Raw genomic sequence first — 12,114 nt, forward strand, 5'->3', positions numbered from 1 at the left:
TAAATTTACATTTATAAAATACTTTTATCTAATATTCTAACTTTGTCAGTTGACCTAATAATGCCCTTAATAGTATTTATTTTTTTCTCCTCCAGCAGGAAAAACAGTCTAGGGTCATGTGTTACGTTTAGTTGTCATGTCTCTTCAATATCTTTTTACGTAAACATTTTCACAGTCTTTGTCTTTTATAACACTGACATTTTTAAAGGACATGTTCCTTCTTCCTTTCTTTGAATAAAACATTCCTCATTTTGCATTTGTCTAATGTGATTAGGATGAAATCAGGCATTCTTGACCAGAATATCACACCTGGAGATATACTAGGTCTATTTGTCCTTCATTCATTCTGTACACTTTTATTACCTAATCAAGCTGTTGCCTGATTTCTCCGCTGCATAATTTCTGGGACTTTTTTTTCCACTTTTGAAACCTAATAAGTAACTTGTTACTTGAAGTCACTCGAATGCCCTGCTCCTCATCAAAATTTCTCTCTAGATTTAACATTCATACATTATCTTTGCCTGATCTAACTTTTACCATGATGATTTTTCAACTCAGACGTCCTCTATATTTACAGTCAACCCTCAGCATTCTATTAGAAGACCCTCTCTTTCTATTTATGGACACATCAATTACTAGTTTTTCAATGGTTTATAATTTATTACTGTAATTAATTCTTTTGATGCCCAGTTGGTCCCAGGTTGGCAAATGTGAACCCCTTCAATCGGGCTCTTGTGTTCTTGTTACATAATGCTATAATTTTTTGAGCACTGATCCTAACCTACTCCTGAAATCAGCCATTTCTCTGAGGAGCCTCTAAGTCCTCCTTTTCTTTGCAAAGTTAGAATATTTTTATTGTTGGAATCTAAAGATCAATCTACTTTAGTAGGTTCTAAAACACTGGAGAAGCCAACATTATAAAACTGCCCAGTGATTTAAAAATTTAAAACTCTCTGATTGTTTAAAGGCTTAAATGTCTCAACTATCAAGTAACTTTAGAGCCATCTAAAACATGATAATCATGCAATTTTAAAAACATTACATTTTTATATTTCTTTCTAACTTACTTAGAATCTCAGGATGTGAGAAGTATACTCCAACCATTTCCTGCCAACTCTACCAAATTTTATCAACATTTCAAATTGGCAATGCTTTATTTTTCTTGTTAAAAACTGATTTTCAAAAAGTGCTGACATATGTATTACTTTATAGTTGTTCATTTAAAGGCAATCTTGAAAATTAATTCAAATATTGAAGTCAAAGAGTACTTAACAAATTATCCTTTCTCCAGAAGACAAATAGGTAGTAAGATAAAAAGAATGCTTTTTTTTATTACTCTCTTGGCTTACAATGTTACATTTACTGAACCTACAGATAGCTGATAATTTGTAAAACTGCTTAAAGAAGTTTACAGGGAAAATGCCATTACAAATTCCTTTTAGTATCCTTGATGAATACAGATGCAAAAGTTCTCAGCAAAATACCAGCAAACAAAAATACTGAGCACATTAAAAGGTATACACCAGATAAAGTAGAATTCATCCTTCAAATTCAAAGATGGTTCAACATACACAAATCAATAAATGTGGTACATCACATTAATAAAAAAGATACAAATCATATAATCACTTCAGTAGATGCAGAAAAAGCATATGACAAAATTCAACATCCTTTCATTATAAAAACTCTCAACAAAGTAGGTATAGAAGGAACATACCTCAATATGGTAATGGCCCATGTAACAAATATGACAATCCCACAGTTACATTATAGTCAACAGTGAAAGGTTGACAACAGTCTCTCAAAGATGAGAAACAACTCAAAGGTGATCTATCCACTCTGATCACTCCTATTTGACTTAGTACTAGAAGTCCTAGCCAGACCAATATGGCAAGAAAAAGAAATTAAAAGTATCCAAATCAGAAAGGAAAAAATAAAACTGTCCCTGTATGCAGATGACATAATCATGTATATAGAAAATCTGAAGGCTCCACCAACAAATGGTTAGAACTAATAAATGGATTCAACAAAGTACAGGATACCAAAAAAATCACCATACAAAAATCAGTTGCATTTATATACACTAATAATGAACTATCTAAAAAAGAAATAAAGAAAACAATCTCATTTACAAAAGCATCAAAAAAATTAGGAATAAATTTAACCAAGGAGATAAAGATTCATACACTAAAATCTGTAAGACATGTATGCAAGAAATTGAATAAGACACAAATAAGTGAAAAGATATCCCATGTTCATGGATCAGAAGAGTTAAATTTGTTAAAATAACCCACAAATATGTAGTCAACTAATATCTGACAAGGGAGCCAAGAAATTCATGTGGAAAGAATAGTTCTTCAATAAATGGTGTTAGGAAAACTTGACATTCCCATAAAAAGAATGAAATTAGACCCCTATTTTACACCATTCACAAAAAATAACTTAAAATAGAATAAAGGTATAATAGAATAAAAATAGAAAAAAAATAAACAGAATAAAAATGTAAATGTTAAAAACCTTAAACTGAAAAACAAAGGGGAAAAGCTCCTTGACATTGGTCTTAGCAATGATCTTTTGGATATGACACCAAAAGCCAGAAAATCAAGCAGGATTACATCAAACTAAATACCTTCAGTAGAGCAAAAGAACAATCAACAAAATGAAAAGACAACCAACAGAATGGGAAAAGTTTTTGTAAACTATATATCTGATAAGGGATAGTAGCCGAAATATATAAGGAACTCATAACCTCAATAGCAGAGAACAAATAATTCAATTAAAATTTGGGCAAAGGACTTGGATAGACATTTTTACAAAAAAAGACATAAAAATGGCCAATAGGCACATGAAAAGATCCTCAACATCACAAATCACTGGGGAAATACAAATCAAAACCACAATGAGTTATCACCTCGTATCTGTTAGAATAGCTATTATCAAAAAGAGGTAACAAGTGATGGCAAAGGGAACCCTTGTACACTTTGGATAGCAATGTAAATTGGTGCAACCACTATGGAAAACAGTATAGAGGTTCCTCAACAAAATAAAAACAGAACTACCATATGATCCAGGACACCCACTTCTGGGTACATACCCAAAGGGAATAAAATCGCTGTCTCAGAGATAGCTGCACCCCCATGTTTGTTGCAGCATTATTTACAATAGCCAACACATAGGTGAGTGATGATTGGATAAAGAAAATGTTGTGGGTATTTGTGTAATATTATTTAGCTATAAAAAAGAAGGCAATCCTACCATTTGTGACAATCTGCATGGGTCTTAAGGACATTGTGATTAGTGAAATAAGTGTAATAAGTGAAATAAAAAACACAGAGAAAGACAAATGCCAAATGACCTCACTTACATGTGGTGTCCAAAAAAAAAACCTAATTCATAGAAACAGGGATTAGATCAGTGATTGTCAGGGAGTGGTAGATATTGAAGTAGAAAAATAGGAGGGAAATGAAGGTGGTCAAAGAGTACAAATCCCCAGTTATAAGATGAAGAAGTTCTAGGATTTAATGTACAATATGATGACTATAGTTAACACTGTACTGTAAATTTGAAAGGTGCTTAGAAAGTAAATCTTCAAAGTTTTCTCCACAAAAAGTAAAAAAAAAAAAAAAGGTAGCTATGTGAGGTGATGGATGAGTTAAATAACTTTTTTCTAGTAATTATTTTATAATATATACATACTATATCAAACTGTTATATTGTACACCCTAACCTTACACAATGTTATATGTCAATTACATCACAGTAAATCTGGGGGGGAAAAAAGAAACAGAATGAGTATCACTTAGTATGGGTAAATTACCGAATTACTTAATCCCTGATTTAATAGGTTGGGGTTTCAACACCAGAAATGTGCTAATAACTAATGTTCTTTAATACTGAATAACTGTAACTACCTAAGGCTACCAACCGCTGGCTGGAGAGGAATGTTAACGTAACAGGGTGATCATCTCCATCCCAGAAGCCATTCCTGTCAACTCCCTGAACATATAGATTATTTTTCTCAAATTCAGCAAATGTTTATCAAGCACTCTACAGTAGTAATAAATCAGCAACAAATTTTACCCCTAAAGAGATGACAACATACAAGGAAGATGGATATGCACATAACTATAATGCAGTGTGAAGTGATAAATTTTATAAGAAAAGTGTATAAAAGTGCCATATAAAATAAGGATAAACATCCTCACTATCTGTCATAGCACAAACTGTTCTTCCAACAAGAGTTTCTGGAGTTTTAATGCAAATCAGTGATAATGCATGCTTTTAATGCACTTTCTAAACTAATGATAATTTAGTAGCACATCTTTTGTTAAGTATGACTCCAGAGATAATTGGGTTTTTTTTTTTCATTTGGTATGGTAAACAATCTTTCTAAAATGAGGCTGATTTAAGATTCAAGAAGAGTATAAAAAGATTAGATCTATTATTTTTAGTTAGCTTTTATTGCTTCCTTGTTCATGTATAGCAGGAAAATTGTGTAGTTACAAAAGAAAAGGGAAAGTAAATCATTCCATATTGTGGTCCTAGAGAGGTCATTAACAGGGAGCAAGTGCTATATATGAAGTGACAGAATCAATCATCATTCATGTGGCAGATTGTTTTTTCCAAAGAAGGTCATAATAACATCTCCCATGCACCTGTGACTTTGACACTTCTCTCAAGAGGTAAAATCTATGTTTCTCCCTTTAGAGTCTAAGCAGGTTTGTGACTTCAAAAGCAAGGTCATAAAAAACATTACACTTCCTCTTGTTTTTCTCAGGACACTGTCTTTTGGAGCCTCCTGTGAGCAGGCTGGCTGCCCTAAGGCCAGCATGCTGTTAGAAAGTCCAAACTAGACAACATGGAGAAACCACACGAAGAGAAAAAGCTGCATCAGCCCCCTTAATCAATGCTGGTCATAGTCTAACTGCAACTGCATTACAGAAAGAGCTAGCACTGCTGGCTGAGTCCTTCTCAAATTCTGACCTACAGCATATGTGAGTAATAATAATAATGATGATGATGATTGTTGTTTTAAGCCCTTGAGTTTTGGGGTGATTTGTTATGCAGCCATAGGCAACTAGAACATGTTGGCATTCCAGACAGTGAACAGTCAATAATACCATGGACTGGTTTGAAAAGGAATGTCAGGTAAAGAATTAAAGGTATGAAAGTGGGGCTGAATGTTCATTGTAATTGTCACTGAAGTGTCCACAGGGCCCTCAGTTTTTTCAAAGTTCATTCAATAACACTGATTAAATATAAAATCCAAAGGAAAAAAAAACCATGAAGCCTAAGTGGTAAAGCTAACCTTGGTCTGCTGAAAAGAGTTAGCAGCAGCATTAAGTAGAGTTATGATTTCAATAATTGGATCTATCTCCAAAGTTCCAGAGTCTTAGCTTCCGATTTACCTACTCTAATCTACCAACATTATATATACTTAGTAAATAATAATTTACAAAGTGCTTTCATATATATGATTTCACTAGATCTTATAAATAATCCTGTAAAGTAGCAGAGCCTCAGAGAGAGAAAACTGAGACGCAGAGAAGTTACATAAATTACTCAGGATTAAAGAGCTGTGGGAAAAAATGTATTTAATTCAAGCAAGTAGACTAGACCTGCTACCTTGACCTAGGACCCAAGACCTAAGTATGTGCATGGGAAACAAATGATACATTAGACTCTAATTGTCACATGTACTCTAGAAGTGTACCACTCTCCAAGGAACAAAGACTCAGGTTTATGTTAAATATTATGCTCTTAAGTGTTATACTCTTTTGCTTTAAAAATATCCTTTTCTGAAAAACTTGCATTTTTATTATTCTCTTGATAATCACTAAAGTCTATTCCAAGGACTAGTCTCAGGAGACTTGTAATTTTTAAAATGTTAAACAAAGTAGGTGCTATTTCAAAGTCCAAATGTTTGATTTAATGAATGCCAAGCATCTCAAATCCACAGGAAATTTTTTTAATACAACATTGCTGGATATCCTCTGAACAGGAAAGTTAACAAACAAACCAAGTGGACTTTCTCAGTGAGCTCCTAGTACTGCTTATCAGGATCAAAAGAGGCTTGCTGTGTTGCTGTTGTTGTTCATCTACAAACATTGATTATTTATAGGAAAAGCAAGCTTTTTTATTCTTTGCCTTGTTCTTTGCCACTAACCACCCTCCCCAACCACTGGAATAGTTCCATCTCCTTTTAACAACTTCCCATTAAACCTCATGAACCATATCCTGCACTTAATGGGCTGTTAATATTTTAAAGCTTCGGTAGTTCTACTGTAAATCCCTGGTCCCTTTTGCAACATTGAAAAGATATACCAAAAAAATCTTCTAACTGATGGTACAAAATCACACAACTTATATTTTGACAGCTAAAGAGAAGTTGTACTATTACAATAGACACAATCATAATAGTATAGCACAGTAATCATGACAGCTATATATCTGAAAACAACTAAATATGGTTGGAAAGATTCAGACAGTTCACTGGCTTCAAGCCACATACTCATCACATTAGCCCACCACAGGCCACAATGCACTTGCTTAATTACCAGAATGGCACTTCGGTGTCTAAAAAATAAACAAACACAATCGAAGTAATATACCAAGAGAGTTCAACAGGATTATTTCCCTTTAGAAAACTTACAGCAACAAAAAATAATAAGGTACACTAACTATCTCAAGAAAGCAAACTTGAATTCTAAACACACTTTGCTCCTCCCTCCGTTTTTGGAAGGTGATTAAATAGCCCAGTTGATGTCACTTTTAATTACTACCACCCTGTTTCTATGCGTGTACATAGCCATTTTAAGAATTCTTGCCAAGTATTAGAAAGCGGTAATAGTCTTTAACTAAGTAAAACATTTAAATTCAGAAAAAGAAACATTACGATAAAACTTACAGGGCTTAAAATGTCTTGATCATGAGATAAGAAAGAAATTTACACTACTATTTGATTAAAACAGACATTTCCTATCTATAGCCACCCAGTTTCTCCTCTGGTCACTCTTCACCTAACCCATCTCACTCATACTGTTAATGAATTGTACATATATGAATTTTATATATTAAATATAAATACATATGAATTATGCTAGTCATATTCCACAATTTTCAAGAGGGTTCAGTCTTTTCCTGTATACTTGATGACTATTTTGAGTGGTCAGAAGACCACTTTGATTCCATAAGGTCATGCATACTTTTTTATTTCATGTCTAAATATTTCAATTAGATTTCACTCCCTTGAATTAGCATCTGAATAAAATTCCTCTTTTTCCTTTAGTTTCTTGGCAATACTAGCAAAAATTGGGCAAGGCAATTTTTAAGAGCCTTCTAATACTAAGAGATATCTTAAATAATAAATGTAGTACTTCCAAAGGGGGAAAAAAAAACTATTAACAACTGAGGCAGATGAAAGTCCTGTACCTTCGAAGTCCCATCTTCATCGTGGGCCATCATGTTCCTACAAGCTCAAGTTCTTAAATGCTTTTCAGTGATGTTGCCAGCACTTTGCCTGTGTGGTGAATTGGAAGATGAAGAAGGATTTCTAGAAGTATAAAACTGTGAGACTATGGATAACTCAGGAGAACCACATACTTAATAATTAATTAATTAATTTACTGGCATAATTTATAAGAACTTGTGAGATCTTCATTAAAAATGTTCTCCATTCATTAAAATCTTCCAAGTTAATTATGAAGGTGTTTCAGACACATAAAATTTTTAACTTCTCTCCACCACAGTCCCCAGTCTTAACCAATTAATTTGTTAGATAACTTCTAATATGCTTATACAAAAAGAAAAGAATAATATCTTTTCTCAATAGGATAATTTCAATCTCTTTCAGATACTCTCATAGGAACTTTCTTTTCTCCCTATGGAAGTAACATTTTACAGCAATTTGCTAAAAATCTCCTATATTCATAAAAAGCAAAAGAATAAAAATATACGCTATTTTGCAGATTTCTTAGTATCATGTCTGTGTATTAAAGCAGAGTTAAATCAGGAAACATAAACCATAAACACATGTTCCATCCTATATGAAAATAGAAAGTAACTGTTTAGCACCCCACACTCAAATATCATTTGGGTATTTAAAATAATTAACTAAATCAATCTTTATTCTATTCTCCTGTCAGACAATCTCACTACTTCATCTTACCTCTTCTTTTAGAACGAGTATTTTTTACATAAAAATTCATTGCCCAGTTGTAACTGACTGTACTTCAATTAAAATAAATAAATAAATAATAGAAAAAAATTCACTGCCCAGATCCTTACATCTTACATTTCTCTGTAATTATTATAATACCTAACAAAATAATCTTCACAGAGAAGACAGCACTTTTCTAGATCACTCTCTGTCTTTCCACCCACCCTTCTTCCTTTTCTACTTTTCCCTCCCTCTCTTCCTTTCACTGTCTTCACTGTCACTTGCCATAACTCTTAATAATTTCAGTATCAACTAAAATCTTCCTTATATCCTGGCCTCTTATTTATTCAACATTCTAATTTTGTCTAATAGTTTTAATTCTAATAGTCTTGTCCCCCCTCTGCTTCAGCCACCTAATCCCATGGTCATATTCAAGACTTTGTCACTGCTAATTTCAAGCATTCTACTCTCTGACCATCATCTTCTGTCTTCCCAGCTTCTTCCCACTTTCCACTGTTCCTCACCACCTGTGTGCAATTACTCCCCTCATAGGCTTAGACACCATGGTCACACTTTATCATCACCCTCTTGCTTATAACCTTCATGTTCCTTTCCTCTTTCTCTCTCCAAGGTACCCACCTGCAAAACCTCCAATCCTAAGGAAATTCAAATTTCTACCTATGCTATGCCTACACCCAACCAGAAGAATTTGAATGAAGAAAAGAAACATGATCACGGTGACTGATTTCACTTTAAATTCAAGAAGTAACCTTAAGTAAGGCCTTAGCAATTCTCAGCAATGCTACTACATTCCACTCTTCTCATCAATGATTATTTCACACGCCTCTCTCTTCAAATCTTCAATACCTCTTCTTCCTCTTATGTGCTCTCAGTTGACTGTTTCCTATTTCACTGAGATAGTAGAAGGAACCAGAAAAAAATGTCCAGATATTCACACACCAAATCTCACCAACAATATTCTGATGTACATGCTCTGCCTTCTTTCCTGTTACAAGGAATAAAATCAACAGATTCCCACCCAAGGACTCTTATCTCATATTGAATACTGGAGCCCATGCTTTTAAGCCTTCTCAGGGGCATTGTTATTGGAGATTTCCCTTCTTTCTTCAATACTATCAATTTTTTTACCCGTCTTTGGTTATTCTCACTAACATACATGTAATATTTACCCATCCTAAAAAGCAAAAATAAACACAAAAATTTCCATGTACTCCATGATCCCTTCTGCTGTCTGACTTCTCTTGTCTGATTATATCAAAATTCATTGAAAAAAAACCTCTTGTACATTCACCATCTTCACTTCTTTTCCTTTTATTTTATTTTATTTTTTTTGTGAACCCATTCCAATCAGGTTTTCAATTCACTCTTCCATTGAAACTGCTCTTTTTAAGATTACCAATGGCCTCCATCTTTCCTAATCTAATGGTGATTTCTAGAATCTCATTTTATTCAGTCAAGAGCATTTGATATAGCTGACCATGGTCTCCTCCTTGAAACTTTCTTAATGTGTCTTCCAGAACACCATACTCTCTTGGTTCTCCTTCTACCCCACTGTCTGCTTTTTCTTGGTTTCCTTTCTTGATTTTTCCTCTTCTCTTTGATTTCTAAACATTAAAGTAATTTAGACTCAACCTTTGGATGACTTCTTTTCTCTACATGCACTTACTTTCGGAGTGTTTTAATCTAGTTCAAGGGCTTTAAATACAACCTGTAAACTGATGTCTCTCAAATGTTTAACTACAGTGCTATACTGCCTACTAAAATCCAGACTCATGTATCTTGACATTTCGCCTGGGCTATCTCATAACCAAGAACTCTTGATTTTCCTCTACAAACCTGCTCCTCAAGCATGCTTCCCCATTTCTTGTAAAAAGCAACTCCATTCAACCAGTTAGTCAGTCTAAAACTATAGAGCTTTCATTTACTCCTTTCTCTCATGCCCCTATCCAATATAATGGCAAAAATCTATTTACTCTGCCTTCTAAGCATATATTTAGAATGTGACTGCCTTTCCACCACACTGGTCCAAGCTCCTATTATGTCTGACAGGAAATGCTGAATAACTTTTAACTGGTAACTTGGCTTTCACACTTGCTCTTATACAGCATGTTATCTACCTGGAAGTCAAAATAACTTTGCATTGCCTTTCTCTCTCACTAAGAGTTAAATACTATCTTTATCATGATCTCCAAGGTCATACCTGATTTAGTCCATGCACCTCTCCGATTTTACCTTTTACTTCACTCACCATCATTTACTCTGCTCCTGCCACACTAGTCCCTTGGATTTTCCTTGAATATGTTTAGCTTGCTCCTACCTCAAGGCCTTTATTATTCCTGTATCATTTGACCAGATGCCTTTCTCATAAATATCTCCCCAAATCCACCTGGCTTACTCTGTCATTTCAACTGAGTCTCTAAAATATCACCTTAAGAGAAGCCTCCTGATCACACTATGTAAAACAGCAATTCCTATACATATACCTAAACACACACTGTGACTCTACAGTCTCTAATGTCTTCATGAACTTATCACTAGTTTACTCTATATTCATTTGTCTTGCTTTTTATCTGCATTCCCACTTAAATGTAAGCTATTCCAAAGAGAGCAGGAATTTTGTTCACTGCTGTACTTCAGCTCTTAGAATGCACAGTGTACAAGGGCTCAATAAAAATAAATTCATGAGTATTACACATTATCCCAATTTAAAATCACTGCTTAAGAATCTTTATCCAAGTTGCTCATTATATCCAGATGTAATGTATCAAATCCTGGAAAAATTCTAATAAAATTTCACATTTTAGTATTGATATTAATTCATCAATGAATTAAGAAACCATATTTGACTGAGTCTTTTGACATAAGCAGCGTAGTTACTCAAAGGCTTTGGTCTCTATGAAAGTCACATAATCTAGAAGAGAAAACATAGTATTTGTAATTTCAGAAAATTATTTACAACTTCATTTGACTGAATTTATCATATTCTTTCCAAAATACATACTTAGGCTCCCAAGCAATACTGGGAGCTAGGAAAGAATGAGAAACGGCATCAAAAAGAGAAGCTGGGAATCCCAATTACAAACTTGGTCATGTCACAGGGGCTTAAGTTCCAGGTAGTACAGGTAACCAACTAAGCATTATGTCTGTGTATTATGAAAAATAGCATTTATTTGTCTATAAATTATTATATACAAATTCAATCATGTTATTCTTAACAGTTTATATATAACTATGCACAATTTATTAAATTGAATAAATCATGGATACAAGTTAACAGCTAATAATAGTTATAAGCTTTCTTTTTCTTATGTTATGGACTGAATGTTGGTGTCCTCCCTGAAATTCATATGTTGAAGTCCTAACCCCCAATGTGATGGTATTTGGAAGTTGGGCCTTAGAAAGGTAATCAGGTTTAGATGATGTCATGAGGATGGGTCTCCATAATAGGATTAGTGTCCTTAAAAGAAAAGAAAGAGGTCGTCTCTCTCTCTCTCCCTCCTTCTCTTTCCCCTGTTAGGGCACAGTGAAAAAGTAGCTGTCTGCAACCCAGGACAAGAGTCAGGAGCCAGAATTGGCTAACACCTTGACCTTGAACTTCTCAGCCTCCTGTGAGAAATAAGTTCCTGCTGTTTAAGCCTCCCAGTCTGTGGTATTTTGTCATTCCAGCCTGAGCTGAGACAACTTAAAATGAAAATAAAAATGTGTAAAAGCCAAATATGTAAATAACTCTAATACAATCCTATGATTTCTTTCATCAGCATTTTCTTCCTATTCTAGCTGTGTCCATCTTTTGCTGCCAGTTCTTCCCCATAGTCTATCTGGTCCCTGTACTTTTCAAATTGGAGTATGAGTAACTAGAGGTGCTTGGCAGGTTGCCATAAGATAGGTAGAACCATAAGATAAATATGGTGCATCTTCTTGTTGATTCAATTTTG

At 34.1% G+C, this 12,114-nt stretch overlaps 1 protein-coding gene across 7 annotated transcripts in view; it reads right to left on the reverse strand.

Moving 5' to 3' along the window:
• ADAMTS6 (ADAM metallopeptidase with thrombospondin type 1 motif 6) overlaps positions 1-12,114 on the reverse strand; it is a 266,890-nt gene that overhangs the window by 195,660 nt on the left and 59,116 nt on the right. The window lies entirely within an intron of this gene.

Source organism: Camelus ferus, chromosome 3, assembly GCF_009834535.1.
Source record: "Camelus ferus isolate YT-003-E chromosome 3, BCGSAC_Cfer_1.0, whole genome shotgun sequence".
Classification (NCBI taxonomy): Eukaryota; Metazoa; Chordata; class Mammalia; order Artiodactyla; family Camelidae; genus Camelus; species Camelus ferus.